This window comes from Bufo gargarizans, chromosome 9 (assembly GCF_014858855.1).
Source record: "Bufo gargarizans isolate SCDJY-AF-19 chromosome 9, ASM1485885v1, whole genome shotgun sequence".
In the NCBI taxonomy this organism is placed as follows: Eukaryota; Metazoa; Chordata; class Amphibia; order Anura; family Bufonidae; genus Bufo; species Bufo gargarizans.
In genome coordinates this window covers 31363647-31386984 of record NC_058088.1, presented here as the reverse complement: position 1 = coordinate 31386984, position 23338 = coordinate 31363647, and the positions used below count along the sequence as shown (strand labels likewise).

Sequence of the window (23338 nt, the reverse complement as noted above, 5' to 3'; positions counted from 1 at the left end):
GTTCACGGACCCATTCAAGTCAATGTGTCCGTGAAAATCACGGATGCACACAAGATTATCATCCGCGTCCGTGATCCGTGTCCGTTTTTTCCTATCATTTTAATGGCAAACTTGACTTAGATTTTATTTTCATTTTTCATGGCCATGGATCCTCCAAAAATCACGGAAGATCCACGGAAGAAAAAACGGACACGGATCACGGTACAACGGAACCACGTTTTGCGGGACGTTAAAAAATACTGTTGTGTGCAGGAGGCCTAACCGACACAGGCCATGTTCTCCTGCCTTGCTCCCAGCAGCTCATCTAACACCAAGGGCATCTCAGTCACCACCAGACAGGAACCCCAAAACCACCGTGTGCCATGAGGGGGAAAAAGGGTGCACCATTTCCATTCTTTTATGTCCCAAGGAGCGCTAGAATAAGGATTGCCACTCTAAGAACTACTACCACCATCAGTGCCCCTACCAACAATCCTGTCCTGCTCCCTATATGGGTTGTTATTTGAAGGCCTCATGCACACGACCGTTCCGTTTTTTGCAGTCTGCAAACTGCGTATCCGCAAAACACGGAAGCCGCCTGTGTGCCTTACGCAATTTGCGGAACGGAACAGGCGGCCCATTGTAGAAATGCCTATTCTTGTCCGCAAAATGGAGTGCTGTCCGCATCTTTTGCGGTCCCATTGAAGTGAATGAGTCCGCACCCGAGCCGCAAAAACTTCAGCTAGGATGCGGACCAGAACAACGGTCGTGTGCATGAGGCCTTACTGCATGAATCAGGAGGCTCAGTGTGAGCACTTCAGGTTAGCAAAACTGTGAGAGAACAGCAAAAAAAATGCTATTTTTTTCTTCTTAAGAAACGTGATGGCCGTTAGTAAGCATTGTCACATCTGATCTACAGTATGTGGCCTCTCAGAATGGCTCTGTAACCACAAGTGAGACCTCACTGGCACATCTGAGGTTAATGAGGCAGCTCCTTACACATGATGTGGAGGCAGAGGCGGGTCTGGGTTTGCTTTAGACCTGCAAGCCATTAACTTCAGAAAGAGAAGTATCTGTGGTAAGACTGCTCTTCATGATTTTATTATGACTGAAGAGAACCAGAAGAAAACCCTAAAGACAGGAAGGATTTGCTTCAGGTTCAGATTGTTCCTCTTGATGCAAGAAAGTAAAGGACTGTCCTCCCCTCAATAGCCTGAGCGAGCAGAGAAAGAGAGTTGCTGGCCAAGGACCAGATGAATTGATATTCCAGTCAAGACTAAGGTAAACTAGACAATTAGGCTTGCTTCTTCTGTAGATGAGAGTTAAAATGCTCCTCAGTCTTCTTCCTGGCAATGATTCTGATGTGCAATCAAGATAAAAGAGGCGAAAAATTAAAAATTGGTGTGAGCAGCTAGTGGCTATCCAGTGGCTGTCACACTACAAGTTCCAGAATGTTTCAATCTTCATTACACCAGGAGATGTGCCCTGGTGGGGTTGGGTCAGCAGGTTGGCTGGGAATAGAACTAAAACTAGCCATGGATTCCATGACTTGCTCTTATTAGATGACTGAAAATTTTGGTAAAGTTTACGGTTTTCTCTCCTATCGCCTCAAGATGATCCGATCGAGTTTTGTGATAAATATTCTGCAATATTTATCATGCTGGTAATTTTGGAACTCTTTGGGGGTTACTTCTGAAAGGGGGTTACCTGAGATGTGCCGTGATCCCATGTGGGATCACATTGGGCACTTGATCCCAGCCTGGGGTTAAATCCCGCAGCGCATGCGTAAGCCTGGATCTCTGGCAAGCACTTTGATGCAGGTTGTAATCCCAGTAATAAATACAGTTGCACATCCCTTTTTAACCGGCCGTTTTTACGCCATGTTTGTCAGGTGGATGGGACAGGCGGAGCGGAAGCATGTTGTGAGCCATGCCAGGGCCTGGACTCCGGCTCTGGCGTATTTACTAACATTTACGCCTGGAAACGGGCTGGGGTATTTTTCCTCTCCAGGGGCAAAAATTGCTGTAAGATTTGGCTAATTTATAACGAGGCATGCGAGGCGGGGGGGGGGAAATATTAGACATATATATATATATATATATATATATATATATATACATTTGGCCAGCCAATGGCCGCATGATTTAGCTGTAAAATTGTGTAGGCATGGCTTGGCCACATACATATAGCCAGCAGCCCAGCTGGGCAGTGATTGCTTGTTATTATGCGGGTTGCCATCTTTTTTCACAAGTCCGGTGAGGGCTTGCCTGTGCGCGAGCCGATTTGAAAACCAATGCGGTCAGCGGGAGCAGGCAGTTCCGAGAACAGCCACCGGGGGCCTTCATCGGGCTGTTCTCGGAACTGCCTTCTCCCGGTGACCGCATTTGTTTTCAGACCGGCTCGCGGCACAGGTAAGGGCTTACCTGTGCCTCACCGGACTTGTGAAAAAAGATGGCAGGACGCATATGTTCGCATGCGAACTGGCCATCACTGCAGCTGGGCCATACCCAGAAAAAGTCAGTCAATCCGGCCTACACCTAAGGGCTTGTTCACACAAACGTGCCGTATTTTGCGGTCCACAAAACATGGATGCTGCCCTCGAGCCTTCCGCAATTTACAGAACGACGGCCCTTTATAGAAATGCCTATTCTTGTCCGTAAAACGGACAAGAATAGGACATGACTCATAATTTTTTGCGGGGCCACGGGACGGAGCAACGGATGCGGACATCTTTTGCGGCCCCATTGAAGTGAAAAAATGCGGCTCAGATGCGGAACCAAACCACGGTTGTGTGAATGAGCCCCAACTGACATAAATAACCACACACACCCCTCTTAGGCCTCATGCACACGACCATTGTTCTGGTACGCATCCGAGCAGCAGTATTTGCCGGTCAGATGCGGACACATTCACTTCAATGGGGCCTCAAAAGATGCGCACAGCACTCCGTGTGCTGTCCGCATCCGTTGCTCCGTTCAGTGGTCCGCAAAAAAAATATTTTGCGGACAAGAATAGGCAGTTCTATTAATGGCAGTGTTTTGTGGATCCGCAATTTGCGGACAGCAAAACCCACAACGGTCGTGTGCATGTAGCCTTATTATAAGCAATTCCATGGCTCATGCTAGTGATGCAGAGTGATGATAGCGAAAATTAAAATGGGCCTCCTGTTCTGGGTTTTGTCACAGTTAGACCTCTTGCATACGAGCATATGGCTTTTTCAGTATTTTGCAGTCCGCAAAAAATGGATCTGCAAAAAATACAGATGACGTCCGTGTGCATTCAGTTTTTTGCGGAATGGAACAGCTGGCCCCTGATAGAACAGTACAATCTTTGTCCGTTATGCGGACAATAATAGGACCTGTTCTATCTTTGAACGGCAATACAGAAATACGGAAACGGAAGGCAAATTGAGTACCTTCCTTTTTTTTTTTTTCTGTGGAGCCATTGAAATGAATGGTTCCATATACGGAACGCAAAAAAACTGAACGGAAACGGGGGGAAAAAAATGTTCATGCGCAAGAGGACTTCCTCCACAATTTTTTGATAATCCTAATAATAACGGATAATAATAATGATTCTCCACTCCCATACTTAAGCCCTTCAGAAGTCAGTGTTCCACGTATGTGTGCTGCACGTATTCTCCACGGACAGCACACGTACTTATTTATTTTAATGTGTGTGTTCACACATCAGTCTTTAACCACGGTCCGTGTCTTTAGCACAGATGCAGGCTCTATCACGGATCCGTCATGCCGATTATAGTCTATGGGTCCGTGAAAACCACTGATGCAACACAAGGGCCATCCATGTTTCACTAATCATTAGGAACAGATGATTTGAAAATTACTTTTCAGCTGTGCCGTGTCAGTGAAACACGGATGACACACTGATCCATCACGGACCACCTTTTCACAGATTATTAAACAATCTGTATCTGATCTCACCACCCAGTATCAAATCGGAAAGAACCAGATAAGGCCTGTTTCATGTGTCAAGTGGTTCATACATGAAGATGTCCATGAAGGATCTGTGTTCGGTCCACATGTCCGTCTTTTGCCTTCCTTGTGTCATTTGTATTAGGGCTCATGCACAAAACCATATGTATTTTGCGGTCTGCAAAACAAATAGATGACACCTGTGTGACGTCCGTATTACATCCTTTTTATTGTTTTTGCGAATCCATTGTAACAATGCCTGTCCTTGTCCACAATAGGATATGTTCTATTTTTATGTTCTATTTATTTTTTTTGATGGCATTCGTGTTGTGTCTACGTTTTATACCGACCCATAGACTATAATGTACGTGTGGGATCCGTAATCACTGACAAAATAGGGCATGCTTCCGTGGTAGTATCACTGATCCATGGTCTGTGGAAAACCGCTTATGTGTGAATACACAATGGATACGTGAGCGGTTGACTGACGTGTGAAAGAGACCTAAGGTTGGACTTCCTCTCTTCAATGGCCCAATAGCAGCTGCTTGGTCTTCTATGGTATGTAGGACTTTGGCTCGGGGAACACTGTACAGTGACATGAGAGGTCGGTCTTATGATATGGCTGCTCTCTTTTCTTTCAGTGGAGCAGAGTTAGGCCTCTTTCACACGAGTGTGACGGATTGGCTCCGGATGCATTCAGTGAAACTCGCACCATTTTGCAAGCAAGTTCAGTCAGTTTTGTCTACGATTGTGCTAAGTTGTTCAGTGTTTTCTGCGCGGGTGCAATGCGTTTTGATGCGTTTTTTTACGCGCGTGATAAAAAACTGAAGGTTTACAAACAACATCTCTTAGGCAACCATCAGTGAAAAACGCATCGCACCCGCACCTGCTTCCGAATGCAATGCGTTTTTCACTGAAGCCCCATGGAGGCAAATGACCCATTACTGACTTAGCTTATCCTAAAATAAATACTAAAAATAATGACATGACACTTTGTGATGGAATAAAAATGGCCGCAATGCTTTATTAAGGGTAAATAAATTAATAAATAATTAAAAATTCATAAATAAATAACCAATAAAAATTCCAATAATTACCGAAATCCACTCAGCAATAGCTGAGTGATACAGCCCCTCTAATAAAGCAAAGCGACATAAGCAAAAGAATACGGAGGGAGGGCAGGGCGACAATCCGGTCTTGATAAAACTGGCCCAGAAGCGCCGCCGAAACTCTCATTTTAAGGACTAAACTTTCCCGCCGCTGGCATCCACACCAATCAGCTGTCCAGAAATCTCCCCCAGCAACCAGCTGCACCAATCAGAGAGGATCCCTGCATGTCATCCAAGGTTCAGGTAAGACCAGATAAAACCAGCTGAATCTGACAGGACTTAACCCCTTCATAAAACCTGAAATAAAAAAGCGGGAATACAAGAAAGAAAACATGCAAAACTATACAAAAAACACATATTAATGGTGTCGTTGCCCCCATGTGTCCCCCAAGCAAAACGCTCTGGGGGGCCTGAACATTCACTTCTATGGGGCCAGGGCAACGCAGAACTGATGCTTGGAAAAAAAAACCGCTCATGTACATAGACCTTTGGAAATGAATGGGTCAGGATTCAGTGCGGGTGCTATGCGTTTAAGTCACGCATTGCACCCACGCAGAAAACTCGCTCGTATGAAAGGGGCCTTACAATTCCAGATAAAACCCATGGACAGGTGTAGTCTCATTTGTGGAAGAAAGCAGCCATGTTTTTTTCACTCGATCGTGTCAGCTCTGGGCAGCGGGCTTAGTGTAATGGCAGCATTTCCCAGAAAAAATACTGCTCCTCTAACCCGAACTTGCAGCATTTATAATGATTTATGATGCTCTGAGTTCCTGCCTAACCTCTGGTCTACTGTACTGTAGGATGTTGTGACTTCCTTCCTGAAATAATCCTAAGTCACTATGATGCTGTGAGTTTGGGTCACAGGAGCAGTGTTTGGTCTGGGAAATGCAGCCACGATACATGTTTCCCAGTCCAAACACCCTCGTGTGAAACTGGCTTAAAGGGGTTGTCCGGGTTCAGAGCTAAACCCAAACATATCCCCATTCTCACCCATTTCATGTTCCAATGCTCTCCTTTGCCCTCTGCTGAATCGCGGTGAGGTACCGTGCTCTCCACAGGGACTGCTAGGCGGAGGCTTCCTCCCAGCAGTGAGCCCGGTGACATCACCGGCACTAATGGGCAGGCTTAAGGGCTAGGGCAGTGCTAAAGCCCACCCATCAGAACCGGTGATGTCACGGGGAACACTGCTAGGTGGAAGCCTCTGCCTAGCAGTGCAAAAATGTAAACCTGAAATGCTCCGATGCTCATATCAGGAAGGGTGAAGATGGGGATAAGTCCGGGTTCAGCTCTGAACCCAGACAATCCTTTTAAGGGAATGGCCGCAGTGGCAGTTTATGCCACAAATCTGTAGTGGAACATTTTCTGTGGATTTGCCTTGAATTTCACACTATTCATTGCAAAGATTTAAATCCACACCAGAAATTGATATGCTGTTGATTTCCGTTGCAGATTGTTTTTTACGTGTGGATGGGATCTCCTAAAATCTCCTCCACTTTGCTGATTATATAGAATGCTGCACACACAAGTCTGCGGTAGCAAATCTATAGGGCGTCTGTCCTGCGCGGACCGACCCGAACAAAAACTGTTACGTGACAGAAGTCAGCATGTAGCCCCAGCCTTCACAATGTATATGGAGGTTTATTAAACTGCGCGTAATATTTCAATTTGTTGAGTGAAAAAGCAAAAATCCTGCAGTAAAATGATGCTGAAGCCTCAATAGTTTGACATTGTGCCAGAGAGAGTTATGGGAAATGTGTTTGGAAATGGTTCATGAAGCTCGGGAACAAGGAAAACAGATGTTCTACAAGTTTATTGTCCCTGCAAAATCAAGTCCCGAAAAAAATCTCTCTATCTCTCTATCGATATGAATAAACGGGTCCTCACCAATTCACCATTTTTGGAGTGCTGCTTCACTTTTGTGAAACTCTCTATCTTCTTTAAAGGGGGTTCTCCGGGTTACAGGCGTTAATGACTTATCCTCAAAACAGGTCATAATTATCACATCCGTGGGGTCCCATTCAGCACAAATGTAACCGTTTATGGACGGAAGCAGAAGGCTTCGTACCCTGTGTAGTTTCTGGAGCTGGCGTACTGCAGCACAACTTTGTTTACTTGAATGGGAGCTGAGCTGCAGTACCTCAGTGCGGCCACTACACGGCGTAAGGAGCAGTCTGCCCCCAGCTTCATGCACAGTTTAGCTTCTGGAGCAGCTACTGCCCAAAACAGCAGATCAATGAGGGTGTCGGACCCCCACCGATCTGACATTGATGACCTGTCCTGAAAATAGATCATCAATATCTATAGCCCGGAGAACCCCTTTTAATCTAGGATCAAAGGACCAGTCAGGTGCTGTTTTAACAGACATTCTGCCATAGTAAACTGGAAAAAAATAAAAAATAAAAAATAACTCACCTGCAAGTCCAGTTTCACACGGCCCTGCATGGTCCAAGAAAAATAGTCCATGTGACGGTAACCTTTCCCAGACTGACCATGACTCGTCTGACTCAATATCACTGCATCATAGTAACCTATAATGCTGCAAGATTACACTGTACAGTATAGTACTCATACTGGGAGAATAGACCCATGGTCGGGTATCGGAGATCACCGTTATGCAGCAAGTTCAGGTCAGCCAAGCCGCAGTAAGACTGGAAAATATGACCGTCACATGGACTGTTTTTCCCGGAATGCACAATGCCACATGAAACCAGCCTAAGGCCTCCTGCACATGATCGTACTTTTGGTGCGTGTCTGATCCATACTTTTTGCGGATTGCACACAGACCCTTTTCATTTCTATAGGTCCACAAAAAAAACTCACCTGTGCCGCAAATGAGTTAACCTGCACTATTTTTGCCCATTTTGCGGACAAGAATAGGCTTTTTTACACTGGTTCTCGCAAAAAAAAAAAAAAATGGTGGGATGCACATGAACTGCATCTGTATTTTGTGGATCCGTGATTTGTAGACCGCAAAACGGATATGGTTGTGTGCAGGAGGCCTAAGGGTTGAGGTCCTTCAGGAACAGAGCTGCACCAAATGAACACTGTCCGGGATTAGTAATGTGATAATGTCTAGACTGTCATGTAATTTGCGCCAATATTTGGAATATTACAAGCGCAAAATGTGGCTTCACGTTTTAGACCGGAAGGAAAGGACTCAGAACCAGGAAGTGGCTTGGTCCATGAATGCTGCGGCTAATCGCAGGCCTCGGCCGTCACAGCTGCTTTGCTCTGATGTGTCATGTGTTGAGCAGATGTGACTGCTAAGGCCACTATAAAAAGCACAAAATTCCTACTAAAGAAAAAACATAAAATATTCCGCTAATATGGAGAAGAACAAAAAAGCATTTTTTATTTTTTTTTCTCTTTTTCTTTTTGTGGTAAAAAAGTACCAGAGGCCTAAGGGCTAGTACACCCCAATTGGGGCACATTTTGGCTAATCCTCTGGCAGCTGTGCGCCTGGGGAAAAAACTGGGGCTGGCGTAGTTTTTAGCCAATATGTATTCCCGGTGATCAGCTGTTTGAAGAGGAGGCGGTGCTCCATGAAAAAGTCGCCACTAGGCATAAAACGCTATTGTGTCCTGCATTTACATATTTCCCATAGACTTTCAATTAACATGAAACTCGGGTGCAAAAACCACCATGCACAGGAAATATAAAAGTGCTGACAAACGCCCCCAAATACCTGTTAGAGTTGCACGTCTTCTGCCGCAAGTTTGTGCCATTAGACCTGTGTTTGAGGATATAATATAAAGGCCAAAAATCTGCCGGTACCAAAAAAAAAAAAAGCAAAGCCGCTACTTTTCTGTATAGACAACCTGGCGAAAGTCACACTGAACCCATGTACTGGTGCGCAGCCCGTTCCCTGAGCTGCTCGGCTTATTGCTCCTGGTCTTGTGAAACTTCACATCATATCGCAATTCCACGCTGGAAACAAATGCAGGATTATCGGATGCTGATTTAAAGGGGTATTCCAGTCGTTAAGTTATCCCTTATTAGATCAGTGAAAAGAACCCCCACCTATCAGGAGAACTGGTGCCCGTACCCATCAAAGCCTCCCAAAATGAGTGGATTGGAAGGCATATTCATCTCTACGGGGGTTCTGGAGATAGCCAAGCGCTGTACTCGACTGTTTCCGGAACTCCTTTAGAGATGAATGGAGCGACAGTGCGCATGCTCTACCTGCCGCTCAGTTCATTTTAGGGGGCTCCAAGGGGTATGGGTTAGCGGGAAGATCCCTACTGATATCATAGTTATCTCTTAGGGCTCAGACACCCCGCCGTGCCCCGTATTGCGGCGTGCAAACAGCGTATCCCGATCGTTTTTGCACCGCATCACGAGTGGACCCATTCAACTTGAATGGGTCCACAATCCAAAAGGTCCGGTGTGAAATGGAGGCACGGAAGCACTACGGAGCGCTTTCGTGCAGTTTCACTCCGTACCTCTGCACCGCCCAAAAAATAAAACATGTTCTATTTTTTTTTTATTTTTTTTTGTGGTGCTGACGGATCAGGGACCCATTCAAGTTGAACGGGTCTGCGGCATTCACACGGATATTGCCTGTGCATTGGGGACCCCAAATAGCATTCCCCAATGCACACGACCGTGCAGTTTTTTGCGTTCCGCAAATTGCGGATCCAGCCCGCGTGCCTTCAGCAAATTTGCGGAATAGGACATGCCTTATAATTTTTGCGGGGCCATGGAATGGAGCAACGGAGCACACAGTGCTGTCTGCATCTTTTGCGGACCCATTGAAATGAATGGTTCCGTATTTGGATAACAAAATACGGCCCGTGTGCATGAGCCCTAAGAGAGCTTTGGTCTGTGCGCACAGATATGTCTGTCAGTGTAGCAGAGTTGAGTTTGCCATCTAGCACTGCTTATTGTTACAGCGTGCCATAAGGAGCAGTCACTATACAGCCCTAATGAATGAATAACAAACAGCGCTTTGCTACGTCCCCTATATACACACAGGTTATACTGTTTGCTTTTCCTTAGGACAGTGAGATCCCATCACTTACACTCCCCCTGCTATCTAATTGAGCAGGAAATGGGTCTCATTGCCCAGAAGCCGAGCCGGGGCTGGGGGCTCTTTTGTTGGGGGAGCAGTTTTCCCTGGCAGTGCTCTTTATAAACTCTCTAAGGACTGGGATTGGTTTGCAAAGAATGGGCAAAGCACAGGGGACTGGGAGGGAACTCAGTCTAATAATATTCCTCATCCAATAGAAGCCATTTCCTATTGAGACCCCCAAGGGTCCCCCTTGCTCTCAGATCCATCCCAGACATTAGGCCTATTCTTCTGAGCAGTCTCCTCTGCAGGGCATGCTGCTTGTAAGGCTCAGCCTGGGCTTTCTCTAACAAAGGACTGGTGATAACAGCTGCTGCCTTCACATTGGGAGGATTAACTCATTTCGGGGAATAAGAAACTGGGCAACTGTCCTGTGAGCAGCGCAGACTTGATTTCCTGCAAACATGGCCATGCATGTGGATTTTTAATTCTTGTCATATGTCCTTGGGCTACAGGAAACTTTGGATCTGGTTTCTCATAGGGGTAAGTTCTTGCTATTCATCCCTAGATCCGAAAAAACCTTTGCAGTTGTATTGTAAAACCTTTGCAGATTCATTCTATCTATCTATAGTCTATCGTCTATCTATAGTCTATCGTCTATCTATAGTCTATCGTCTATCTATAGTCTATCGTCTATCTATAGTCTATCGTCTATCTATAGTCTATCGTCTATCTATAGTCTATCGTCTATCTATAGTCTATCGTCTATCTATAGTCTATCGTCTATCTATAGTCTATCGTCTATCTATAGTCTATCGTCTATCTATAGTCTATCGTCTATCTATAGTCTATCGTCTATCTATAGTCTATCGTCTATCTATAGTCTATCGTCTATCTATAGTCTATCGTCTATCTATAGTCTATCGTCTATCTATAGTCTATCGTCTATCTATAGTCTATCGTCTATCTATAGTCTATCGTCTATCTATAGTCTATCGTCTATCTATAGTCTATCGTCTATCTATAGTCTATCGTCTATCTATAGTCTATCGTCTATCTATAGTCTATCGTCTATCTATAGTCTATCGTCTATCTATAGTCTATCGTCTATCTATAGTCTATCGTCTATCTATAGTCTATCGTCTATCTATAGTCTATCGTCTATCTATAGTCTATCGTCTATCTATAGTCTATCGTCTATCTATAGTCTATCGTCTATCTATAGTCTATCGTCTATCTATAGTCTATCGTCTATCTATAGTCTATCGTCTATCTATAGTCTATCGTCTATCTATAGTCTATCTATCTATCGTCTATCTATCTATAGTCTATCTATCTATCGCAGTTCCGTGTCCAGTCTTCTGACCACACCTATATGCAATGTTGATTTTAACAAACTCCTGTAAACTCCAGTTTGGAATAACTCTACCACCTCTGCTGTGCTTTGTACAATTTCCCAGCGTATGTTTTCTGTATGTGGGGGGAATCTAAGGCTACTTGCACACGTTGCAGATTGCGCACGGTTTTTCAGCAGCCTAAGGACTCGTGCAAAACACAGATCCGCAAAAAAATACCGCCTGTGTTCTGTATTTTGCGGAACGGAAAACAGCTGGCCCCTTATAGAACAGTCTTCTCCTTGTCCGTAGTGGTCTATTTTTTTGCGTATACGAACATGCAGAAACGCAATGAACACGGATCACCTTCCTTTTATTTATTTTTTTGCAGACCCATTGAAATGAATGGTTCCGCATGCGGTCTGCAAAAAAAAAAACAACGTAACGGACAAGGAAAGAAAATACGATCGTGTGCATGAGCCCTAATACAGTAGCAGCAATGGGAATGAGATTTGCATTTTCCTTGTGGAATTTGATATTCGCAGCGCGTCAGTGGTTTCTGCAGACTTTTAGTGCAGATTTCACCCTTTTGTAATGCAAAAAAGAGAGCTCGGGGCAAATCTGCCTTAAAAGACACGCAGGTTTTGGCGCATAAACGCAGAGAAATCTGGGTGGAAGGTAGCCTTACAATATTGCGGTCTGCTGTTGTAGATCAATGCCCTTGCTAGTTAAAAGCCTATCAGGATTGATGGTCTGTTCATAAGCTGCCGGGTCCCTAAGGATAGGGTTGAAAGAGGCAAAGGTCTTTGGGAAGGAAATCTTGTTTCGGCAAGGTCAGAATAATCTCCTCAGATTAGTCTTTATGGATTTGATTTGCACGTCCTGGTGTCAATTTATTGACGGCAGAATCGGTAGTCCCTGATTTATTATTGGATAATCCAAGGGTAAAATGTGATACAATGTAACAGTTTTTTTCCATAGAAGCTAACCAAGGGCAATTGGGAAAGAAAAAATATCAAATCATGGCCATGGTTTACATTTGGCATAATCTTTCCTAGTGATGATTATAAGTCTAGTTGGTCCAAGGGATCTGTTCATCATCATGTGTCTCACCACCGCTGTGGATCATTGAAGGTGTCGCCTGGTTCTTCATGGTGTGCTCTAGATGCTCCACATGCCCTTGGACCAATTTGACAGCCTAAGATCTACAAAGCCAAAGACACACACATGAAACATGGATTGACTCCTGAAGTTGTTTGCAAACCTCTCAAGCGAAGGAGAAGTCATGGACTTGCGATGGCTATGCTCACCACCTGTGTCATACTGTATACCACTATGACCAGTGCATGAGAATGTGGCTCATCCTCTTCATTAGCAGCTCTATGGGGGTTTGGGTGTGACCTTGGTCTTTTAAAGTGAACTGTGAACTTTGATGCAGATGTTGGGAGGAAGGACAGGAGGCTGGAGAGTAAACATCAGGAGAGATGAGAAATGCTCTCAGATGGGGGAAGGGGCCCGAGCGGAGGAGGAGGAGGAGGCAGTTTACACATTTTAATGAGTGTCAGACATAATGGAAGCAGATGCATCTTACCCTGGGTGGATGGAGGGAATTCCTTTGACATTTGTAAGCAGAAATGTAATGTGTTAATTAATTGTACATGTTTATTGAGGAAAGCAGAGCTCGGGCATTAATGCAGGATTTGGGTAGATTTATATACAAGGGGCGCTGGCTCTGCTGCCTGTTTGTCTTATTAGGAATTGTTTCCATTTTTTGTTTTCATTTTAGACTTTATTCTGTTTATTATTAGAACATGATAATCTGCTACAGTGCATCGCCGCCCGGCCAGGAAATGGATGCAAATATTTTAAAAGTTCATATATTTGCTATGGTTTAGGGCTCTTTCACACCTGCGTTCTTGTCTTCCGGCATAGAGTTCCGTCGTCGGGGCTCTATGCCGGAAGAATCCTGATCAGTTTTATCCTAATGCATTCTGAATGGAGGGAAATCCGTTCAGGATGCATCAGGATGTCTTCAGTTCCGGAACGTTTTTGGCCAGAGAAAATACCGCAGCATGCTGCACTTTTTGCTCCGGCCAAAAATCCTGAAGACTTGCCGCAAGGCCGGATCCGGAATGAATGCCCATTGAAAGGCATTGATCCGGATCCGGCCTTAAGCTAAACGTCGTTTCGGCGCATTGCCAGATCCGACGTTTAGCTTTTTCTCAATAGTTACCATGGCTGCCGGGACGCTAAAGTCCTGGCAGCCATGGTAAAGTGTAGCGGGGAGCGGGGGAGCAGTATACTTGCCGTCCGTGCGGCTCCCGGGGCGCTCCAGAGTGACGTCAGGGCGCCCCAAGCGCATGGATCACGTGATCGCATGGCACGTCATCCATGCGCATGGGGCGCTCAGACATCATTCTGGAGCGCCCTGGGAGCCGCGCGGACTGTAAGTATACTGCTCCCCCGCTCCCCGCTCCTACTATGGCAACCAGGACTTTAATAGCGTCCTGGCTGCCATAGTAACACTGAACGCATTTTGAAGACGGATCCGTCTTCAAATGCTTTCAGTACACTTGCGTTTTTCCGGATCCGGCGTGTAATTCCGGCAAGTGGAGTACACGCCGGATCCGGACAACGCAAGTGTGAAAGAGGCCTTAAATAAAAGGAATTGCATACCTCTGTGGACCTTGTCTTAAAGGAACGGTTGTTCAGGCTTTTACTATTGATGATCTATCCTCAGGATAGGTTATCAATATCAGATCGGCGGAGGCCTGACACCCCCGCCGATCAGCTGTATGAGGAGATGGCGTGGGCACGTGCCCTCTCCCTTCTCTCTTCCTGTTCACCGCTGCTTTGCCAAAGACGGCAGGGGTGAACAGGATGGGAGACGGCACGTGGGCACTGCATTCGCCGTCTCCTCATACAGCTGATCGGTGGGGGTGCCGGGTGTCGGACCCTCGGCAATCTGATATTGATGACCTATCCTGATAGATCTTTAATAGTAAAAGCCCGGACAAGACCTTCCAGGGTGGCTGAACCCATGGTGGGAATCATTCTTGCCTGATCCTCGCCGCTGGGTTATGGCTCCATCACTGCGTATCGGGTGCTGCAGGTCTTGAGTCTCCCTGTGTCAGCATCGAGTTTGGCGCAGGTCATGTGGCTGCCACGGTGACATGTGACCCAGTGACATGACGCATGGGTGATACATCACTGCAGTGTCCAGTCATTGGCTGCAGTAGCCAACTGGCTGCATCCAAGACCTGCGGCACCTGAGGGGCAGCAATGGAGCCGGAAACAAGGTGTGGGGATCAGGTACGTGTGATGTCCACGCTGGGGGTTCTGCAGAAAAGGTCCCCAGGGGTGAACAGCCCCTTTAAGACATATGAATGTCAATCCTATGGTTCCCTTCTCTAGATTTCTGTATCAGTATAATCGCACATGGCAGATCTGTTCCATACACTTCTGCTATTCTCTCATCTATCTGAATGGGACTTGCAGAAATCCATCCGCTAAAGGTGGAATTGGACAGGGCGACATTCAAGCAGATTATCGTGAACGAACATTCCTGCGAACACTCATGAAATCTGCCCATGTAACAGTGCGGCTGATCACCCAATGAACAAGATAAACCCTCACCTGGTGAAATGATTGTTACTGGGCAGCACAGCGTGCCGTCTAAGCAGCGATCTGCTGTCCAGAAACAATGTAGCTGTAGGAGGACGAGGGATCACAATGGTGCTCGCTGCATATAGATGCGCAGTCTCCTCCACTGAACGAGCAGCCAATTGTCGGGGGAAAATGCTTCCTTCCCAACAATGGACTTCTAGTCGCCCCATGTAAATCCACCTTTAGTGGCAGAAACCACTTCATTCATATGTATAGACATGGTTTACAGTTGCAAATTACTTGCATAAATTAGCATTTTTGGGGACTGTAAAAACCAGAATAACCGCATTTGCTCTTTTTGTCTTTTTTTTTTTTTTTTTGTGTGCACAGCCCTCTTAATAAATTGGGTGCACTTCCAGGAAATCCATGCACAAGAGGTTCAGATCTATACCAGCTATGAGTTGACTTAGATATGAACTATCCTTTGTGCCAGTTTCTGCCGGTCACGGAGTCCTGACCCACTTTTGAAATAATAAGCACAAATGGTACGTGTGTCATAATTTGCAACTTTCTTACCCCACTGGCATAAAAATGTTTAAAACATGTCCCTGAGTTTGTTTGCCCACTAGCGCTCCACGTGTAGAGAAGGTGATGTGAATATGCCAAGAGCTCCAGTAATGCAGCAACGCAGAAAAAAGTATCAGAGTTTCATATTTCTCATAGACCTTTAACGTCCCCCAAAAAATTTCTGCAAAAATGACACTTAAAACACAGAAAACATACAGAAAAAAATGCGTTACAGCAGCCCTAGTCTACATGGACATGGGTGCGGATTTACAAACACAATTTCTGCATGTTTTTATTTATTTTATTTATTTTATTTCTCTGCATTTCTATACCGAATCCACGCAAAAATCTCCATGTGTTCAGGTACTTTCACACTAGTTTTCCGGTGTTGAGTTCCGTCACAGGGGCTCAATACCAGAAAAAAAACGGATTAGTTCTATCCTAATGCATTTTGAATGGCGAGCATTCCGTTCAGGATGCATCAGTTCAGTCTCTCTTTAGTTCATGCTGCAGTTTTCTCTCCGGCCAAAAATCCTGAACACTTGACAGAAAATTTATATTGACGTGTATTAGTGCCGGATCTGGCATGAAGTGTTCCGGCAAAACGGATTTGGCTTTTCGATCTGCGCATGCGCAGACTTTTTTAAAAATGCAAAAAAAAAAAAATTAATACCGGATCCATTTTTTCGGATGACACCAGATAGACTGATCCGGTATTTCAATGCATTTGTCAGACGGATCCGCATCCAGACCCGTCTGACAAATGCCATCAGTTTGCGTCCGGATTGCCGCAAGTGTGAAAGTACCCTTAGACTACACATGGTTGTGGGCTGTCTTACAGAAATTCTTCATGAATGTCCATTCGGATTTCTGTGCTTTTCTGCACCAAAACCACATTTGTTATTTGCGTTTTTGGTGCGGATTACATGAGGTTTTGCTGCAGATCTCGCCACTGCAAAAGAACCGCACACAGAATTGACATGCTGAAGACTTTAAATTATATTGAAAAATATATGCTATATATATAGGCTGGAAGAAGGCTCTTGTGAGCCGAAACGTCGCAAAGTTGCCATATCATGGGTGAATAAAGTTCCACTTATTTTTCACTTTTATCTGGAGTTCAGTCCTATTTTCCTCAAGATATATATATATATATATATATACATACACACACACACACACACACAAATGAGCCTCAAAGAGCAACGGCGGCGTTGTCGTTACTAGAGGCTCCGCTCTCAAGCACGGGCTCATGCACACAAGTGTTGTTTCATTTGATCCAGATTTTATACGGGTCGGATATATAAAACATGTCCTGGATATGGTTGTGTGCATGAGGCCGTATCTTCATGATTCACCCATGCCCGCTTCTTCTTACTCCTAACAGTCTCCATACACATTAGATAGCTGTTGGCCAATGGCTTTCTCTCCCGCCCCTTCAATTCACTTCAATGGGGCCACAAAAGATGCGACGGCACTATGTGCGCTGTCCGCATCCGCAAGTCTATTCTGTTGCATCTGCAAAGATATAAAACGTGTCCTACTCTTGTTCACATTACAGACCAGGATAAGACCGTTTAGTTATGGTCTGATGTTCCATTCCGCAAAGTGCGGAACGCACATGGCCGTGTCCGTGTTTTGCTGATTCGCAATTTTCGGACTACACAAAAGGCAACGGTCATGTGCATGAGCCCTAAATATGAGTATATGACTATTACGATGACATTAGTTCAAAGCCTGATCCAATGACCATCGGCAGTTAAAGGCGGTTGGCCACTTTTTGGCTACTAGTGACCAATGTGTATGTAAGGTGACTCTATGACAATTGCTAATTCAGCCTTTGTTGATTTTCTGTGCCGTTTGCTATATTTCATAAGCTATGTCCCCTTGTTAGGCTACATGCACACAATGTGGTTTGCGGATCCGGGGAAAAAAAACGGACGAACGTTCATATGGCATCCGTTTTTCTGTTGCGTATACATTGTATTAATGCCTATCCTTGTCTGCAAAACGGACACGAACAGGACATGCTCTATTTTGTTTGCGGTGCTATGGAACGGACAAACGGATGCGGATAGTACACGGTGTGCTGTCAGCATTTTTTGCAGACTCCTTGAAATGAATGGGTCCGCATCCTATCCGCAAAAAAAAAAACTGAACGGACACGGAAACAAAATACGTTCGTGTGCCTGTAGCCTTAGGCAAATCTTTTTTTGCTGTCCGCATAGAGGTCCTGTCCACAAAATGGCTGCTAATGGAGGGTCATATGACACACTGGCGAGGAGATATTACAGACTGTAGGAACTTCCGAAGCCATGTTATAACTGTTCAATTCATCTGAAACAGATCATGAAAAAGTTGCATAAAAGTAGTTTTCAGTAATTTTTTACATAATTGTGAACATGGCCTAGTATTAAATGATTTTTCAACCAGCACATCCCCCTGCTTGGACTACAATAAGCCACTGTGGAAATGTGATGGCTCCCTGCCAACTGCTCTTGTAAGGAGACATATCTGCTTATGGTTGAGGACCATGTTTGGACGTTGTGTTACACATACACTGTGGCTTATCAACTGTGACCCATTACATCCTTTCACTGCTTTTGATTTTCAAGAACCTAACCAAAATTGGAGCAACAGTCATTCTTCTGACAGGTGATGCTGAAATGTGGAATAGTGTCTAACTGTACAACTCAGCCCCCTTAAAGCGAAGCCTCAGTACCTGACAAAGGCCATGGACAAGAATGGCACAGTTTTTGTGGAAACAAAATAGGCCCATTTTGTGTAATTTCATATGATTAATTCCCCCCCCCCCCCCCCCCCCCCCTACGACAGCACCACAGAGAGAAAGAGGATCTGCCCCTAGGGACAAGACACCTGCAGAATAAAAATGTGGAGCCTCTCTCCCACCTCATTGGTTTCCTGTCCCTGGAGTGGGAGACCTGCAGTTTTCTTTCAGGTACCACTGGTCTGGAAGTCCCGGAGATGTTCTGCAGGGCTAGATGATAAATAATACCTGCTGGGGTCATATGTTGGACTGGCAGGACCCTAGGAGTCAGCGGGGTTCCGGGGCCTCGGTCAGGTCCTTGCAGCAGGTGCGTGTGCCCCTCCAGGCGAGTAAGACCATGCAACGTTAGGAGAAGTAATGAAGCAGCCCCAGAGGGGGTGATGCGTTCCACCACATGAGGCTAGATACCATTGAGGACTTCCGCTGCCTTCCCAACATGTGGTTCAAACGTTGAGTCAGCACAAAGGTGGACGTCACTTCCAGTAAGAAGTGTGTTCCACGTGACATACTTTAAGTTTAGCTGGAATTCGCATCTTAATTGCGCATAGCTTCCGGGGGAAAGGGCAGTGATAAGGCGACAATACCGGCAGTGGCCGGCGTGGTCCTGGACTGGAAAAAATGACCTGACTTCCATCTGGATCACACAAAATTGTGCCGGTACCTTTTCAAATCTGAAATAAGAGGGGCAAGTGCCCAAACTTGATACCGATTTGATATTGTAATTATTTATTTCTTTTTAGACAAGGCCTAAAAACGTTTTGGCAAAAAGAAATAATAAAGAATGTGCTTTATGTAGTTGTCCCTTATCCTCCTCTTATACTAAGAAGCATTGCCAACAATGTATTGACAAACCGGTGATAGAGGAATATCCTACCTTTTTGAAAAATATTAAATCGCTCATCAGATCTGAGGTCAAATCTTCCTTAAAAACCTGTAGACGTCAGAAAAAATCTACAGAAGGCTTGTCGTCAGAAGTAGTCTGCAGCCGACAGGCGTTTCTCCATATTCATCATCCTCTGGAGAGGATATGGAGGGAAAGAATTTATTTCCTGTTGAAGGCGCAGATAAATTATTAAAGGCTATTCCTTTCTACGATAGAAAGCCACAGATAGAAAAAGGAAATTTCCCGGTCTGACAACTGGGTTTTCCACCACCTCCTTTTCCAGATCCAGACGCCAATTTCGTTCCTCAGCTGAATTTTGAGGAAGAGGTCGAGTTAGAGACAAAAAACAGAATTCTAGGTCCAGAGGTTTTGGGAAACCGTCCCAGCAATGATGCCAGAAGCGCGGTGGGAGGAAGGTTAAAGCTCTTCCTTTCCGCATGGGAAAAGATAGTAGGGGGATGGGTCCAAAGGCTCACAGGAGAAGGCTTACAGCTAGATTTCGTACAAAACCCCCTCAAAGATTTATAGTCACAAAAGCTTAGGCATCATCTTCAGGTTTGTCGGCAATAGAGTCAGAGGTTTTAGATTTATTAGAAAAACATGTGCTAACCCCAGTTCCAGTGGAAGAACGCAGTAAGGGATTCTACTCTGCTCTTTTTCTAGTAAAAAGAAAAACTGACAACTCGTTTAGCACTATTATAAACTTAAGGCCTCATGCACACGACAGTGTTTGTTTGTTTTTTCACTGTCAGTGATTTGGCTTCAGTGGTCCGTGTCCGATTTTGCTTCAGTTGAGTTTCCTTGTGTCTTCCTTTTTTTTTGTCTGACGGGAAAAAAAAGGAAGGTTAATGAAAAGTGTAATTTTATTGCACCAAGGTCTTGTAGAAAAAAAACGGACACGGACGCGGATGTTGTGCATCCGTTTTCTTTTTGATGGACCCATTAACTTGAATGGGTCTGTCCTCCGTTTTCCACTGACAAGAATAGGACAGGTTATATTTTTTTGACGGACTGGAATCACGGACACGGAGAAAAAACGGAGGACTATCATTTTTTTTTTTTCACAGCTCCATAGAAATGAATGGGACCTCCGCTAAACTGTGAAAAATGACGGAACGGACGCGGATGCACACAACGGTCTTGTGCATGAGGCCTAAAGCAGTTAAATAGACACCTTCATCTGAGAGAGTTCAAAATGGAGACAGTGAAAACTGCTATCCATTTACTATTTTCAAATTGTTTCATGGCAGTCCTAGACCTGACGGATGCGTATTATCACATCCCCATACACCCCTTGCATCAACAGTTCCTCAGGGTTGCAGTAGTCATCAGGGAGTATATTTGTCACCTGGAGTTTCAGGCACCTTGTGAATATTCTGGGAGCCTTTCTATGGCTCCCAGAATATTCACAAAGGTGATTGCAGAAGTAGCCTCATTCATAAGAAAGGACAATATTCAATTCCTACCATATCTAGACGGTTTTCTGATTTTATAGCAAGCTCTCATCAGGACTGTGTGGCGGCAGTGCAGAAGGTGATAGACATTTTGAAAGAATTAGGTTGGCTGATAAATGTAAAGAAATCCCGTTATACCGAAGACTCGTCAGCTGTTCTTGGGTCTGCTCCTGGATTCAGTGGCCCAGAAAGTTTTCCTGACAGAGGAAAAGATCTCTTGTCTACAAACGAAAATAAATATGCTAAGATACTCACAGAATCTATCTATTCAGAAAGCAATGTCAGTATTGGGAACGCTAACCTCCTGTATTCCTGCGGTAGCATTGGCTCAGTTCCATGCTCGGGTTCTACAGACGGAGATCCTTTTTGCACTAAAAAAGAGTGGATCTGACCTGGTGGGACGAAGAGTTACTTGGAATCATGCCAATCCAGTAATGTTAACAACGGATGCCAGTCCCTTTTGGGTGGGGGGCACATTTTCTGGATCAAGTCATTCAGGGGAGGTGGCCTCCAGTGCAGAAAACGTTTTAGCTGTAAGACTAGCTTTGGAGACTGCAATGCCTTTTTTTTTCGTTCAAAACACATAAGGATAATGTCGGACAATCAGTCAGCAGTTGCTTACATAAATCATCAGGGGGAACGAGGTCAATTCCCTTCATGAAAGAAGCAAATCTTTTGTTTCAAAGCCTGGAAGGGAAGGTCAGTCACATTTCTGATCTCCATATAAGAGGCAAGGAGAACTTCCAGGAGGATTTCCTGAGTCGACATCAGTTAAGACAGGGGGAATGGTCTCTAAATCCAATAGTCTTTTCAGAGATAACCAAGACTTGGGGACTACCTTCATCAATCTTTTTGCCACCAGAGAAGACAAAAAAGTGAAAACATTTTGTTCTCTCAATCTATAGGAGTTCCCATATGGGGTAGATGCTCTTCTTCTAAAATAGAATTTCCCCTTATGTTATGCATTCCCTCCTTTCCAGCAGATTCCTCTAGTTCTGAAAAAGATCCGAGACAAGGGTGCAAAGATGATTGTAATAGCCCCCTTTTGTCCAAAGAGGGTATGGTCCTCCCTTCTAAGATCCATGTCGATAACCGACCCTTGGATCCTTCCAGAGATTACCGGGCCTTCTCTTGCAGGGTCCAGTTTGTCATCTGAATGTCGGGGGTCTGCACCTTTATGGCTTGGAATTTGAAAGAGAGCTATTACTAAAACAGGGGTTTTCAGAAGCACTAGTATCTACCTTGTTAAAAAGTAGAAAAATCGTGACTATGTCGATCTATGCCAGGATTTGGAAAAAATTCTTCGCTTTTTGGGGGATCAGATTCAATACCATCAGAGACTTCGGTCTTTCAGGTCCTGGAATTTCTTCAGAAGGGGTTGTCTATGGGGCTAGCAAAGAGCACCCTTAAGGTTCAAGCATCGTCTCTTTCTGTCCTCTTTTATAGTAACTTTGCCACTGTCTTGTGGATAGTAAGGTTCCTTAAGGCGGCAGACAGAATGCTTCCAGTTAAAGCACCCAGTATGGCCCCATGGGACTTAAATCTAGTACTAAATGCCTTGACCAGGTCCCCCTTTGAACCCTTGTCATCTTGCTCTTTAAAAGGAGTATTTCACCTATACTCACCATTATAGAACACTAACACCATTATCAGCATTATAGTCCTCATATTGGAATGCTACTTACTGTTTAGCTGTCAGTCACTTATTTTCTTCAAAAAACACTTTTCAATATGCAAATTAGGCCTGAAGGTGCCCAGGGGCAGCGTTCAAGCGGCCGGTGCCCAGGCCCCTCGTCTCTATTCATATGAAACGTCTCCCCCTTCTCCGGCCCGCCCTAGGTTCTTCAGAAATCTATAAACCCCAAAGATTAAATACTATAAGTATCTTGCATGGAATCATACATGCAACTCCTATCAAGCTAAAAAAAAGCTACCATGCAAGAAGTTATTTTATAAACTTGAAAATTTTTATTGGGTAATCCACATATATATTACATAATTATCATAAAATACATATAGCAGCAGACATGGAAAAAACTGGGGACTATAATGCTGATAATGGTGTTAGTGTTCTATAATGGTCAGTATAGGTGAGAGACTCCTTTTACAGCTTCTTGCATTCAACTTAGTTATATTGGTGGCTTTAACCTCTGCAAGAAGAATCAGTGAGATCCAGGCTATCTCTATCAACCCCCCTTTTATGTCAATTGTTGATGATAATGTAGTTCTTAAACCAGAACCTTTTTACCAAAGGTTCCATCAAAATATATCTCCAGGAGATAGTGCTTCCAACCTTTTTTGATGATCCCAGAAAATGAGGACGAAAGGGAGTTCCACTGTCTAGATGTTAGGAGATGTCTTTTAAATTACCTAGTAGTATCCAGAGATTGGAGAAAATCCTCTGCTCTATTTGTCCTTTTAATAAAGTGTAAATAAGAGCAAGGTAGCTTTTAAAACCTCGCTAGCCAGATGGATTAAGACGGTTATTTCCCTAGCTTACACTTCTTCGTCTGGAATTTCTCCGCCTCTCTCTATTAGAAAACATTCTACGCGGGCAATTTCCACCTCTTGGGCAGAAAGATCTCATGTCTCTGAGCAAATATGTAAGGCGGCCATGTGGTCCTTTCCTTCTACCGACATTATCTGCTTCAACTTAAGGGTCCATTCACACGTCT

The 23338-nt window shown here is 44.6% G+C and overlaps 1 protein-coding gene across 5 annotated transcripts in view; it reads left to right on the top strand.

Annotated features, from left to right (window-relative positions):
- Positions 1–23338, top strand: part of LPAR4 (lysophosphatidic acid receptor 4) — a 66542-nt gene that overhangs the window by 21410 nt on the left and 21794 nt on the right. Inside the window, exon 1 of one of the 5 annotated variants that reach the window (XM_044305989.1) lies at positions 1035–1260. The exons of 2 other annotated variants lie outside the window; for them this stretch is intronic. The gene's annotated coding sequence lies outside the window, so the exon portion shown is untranslated. Of the gene's footprint in view, positions 1–1034; positions 1261–10123; positions 10575–15495; positions 15517–23338 lie in introns of those variants that run through there. 2 more of the 5 variants (XM_044305987.1, XM_044305992.1) reach the window with 2 other exon arrangements.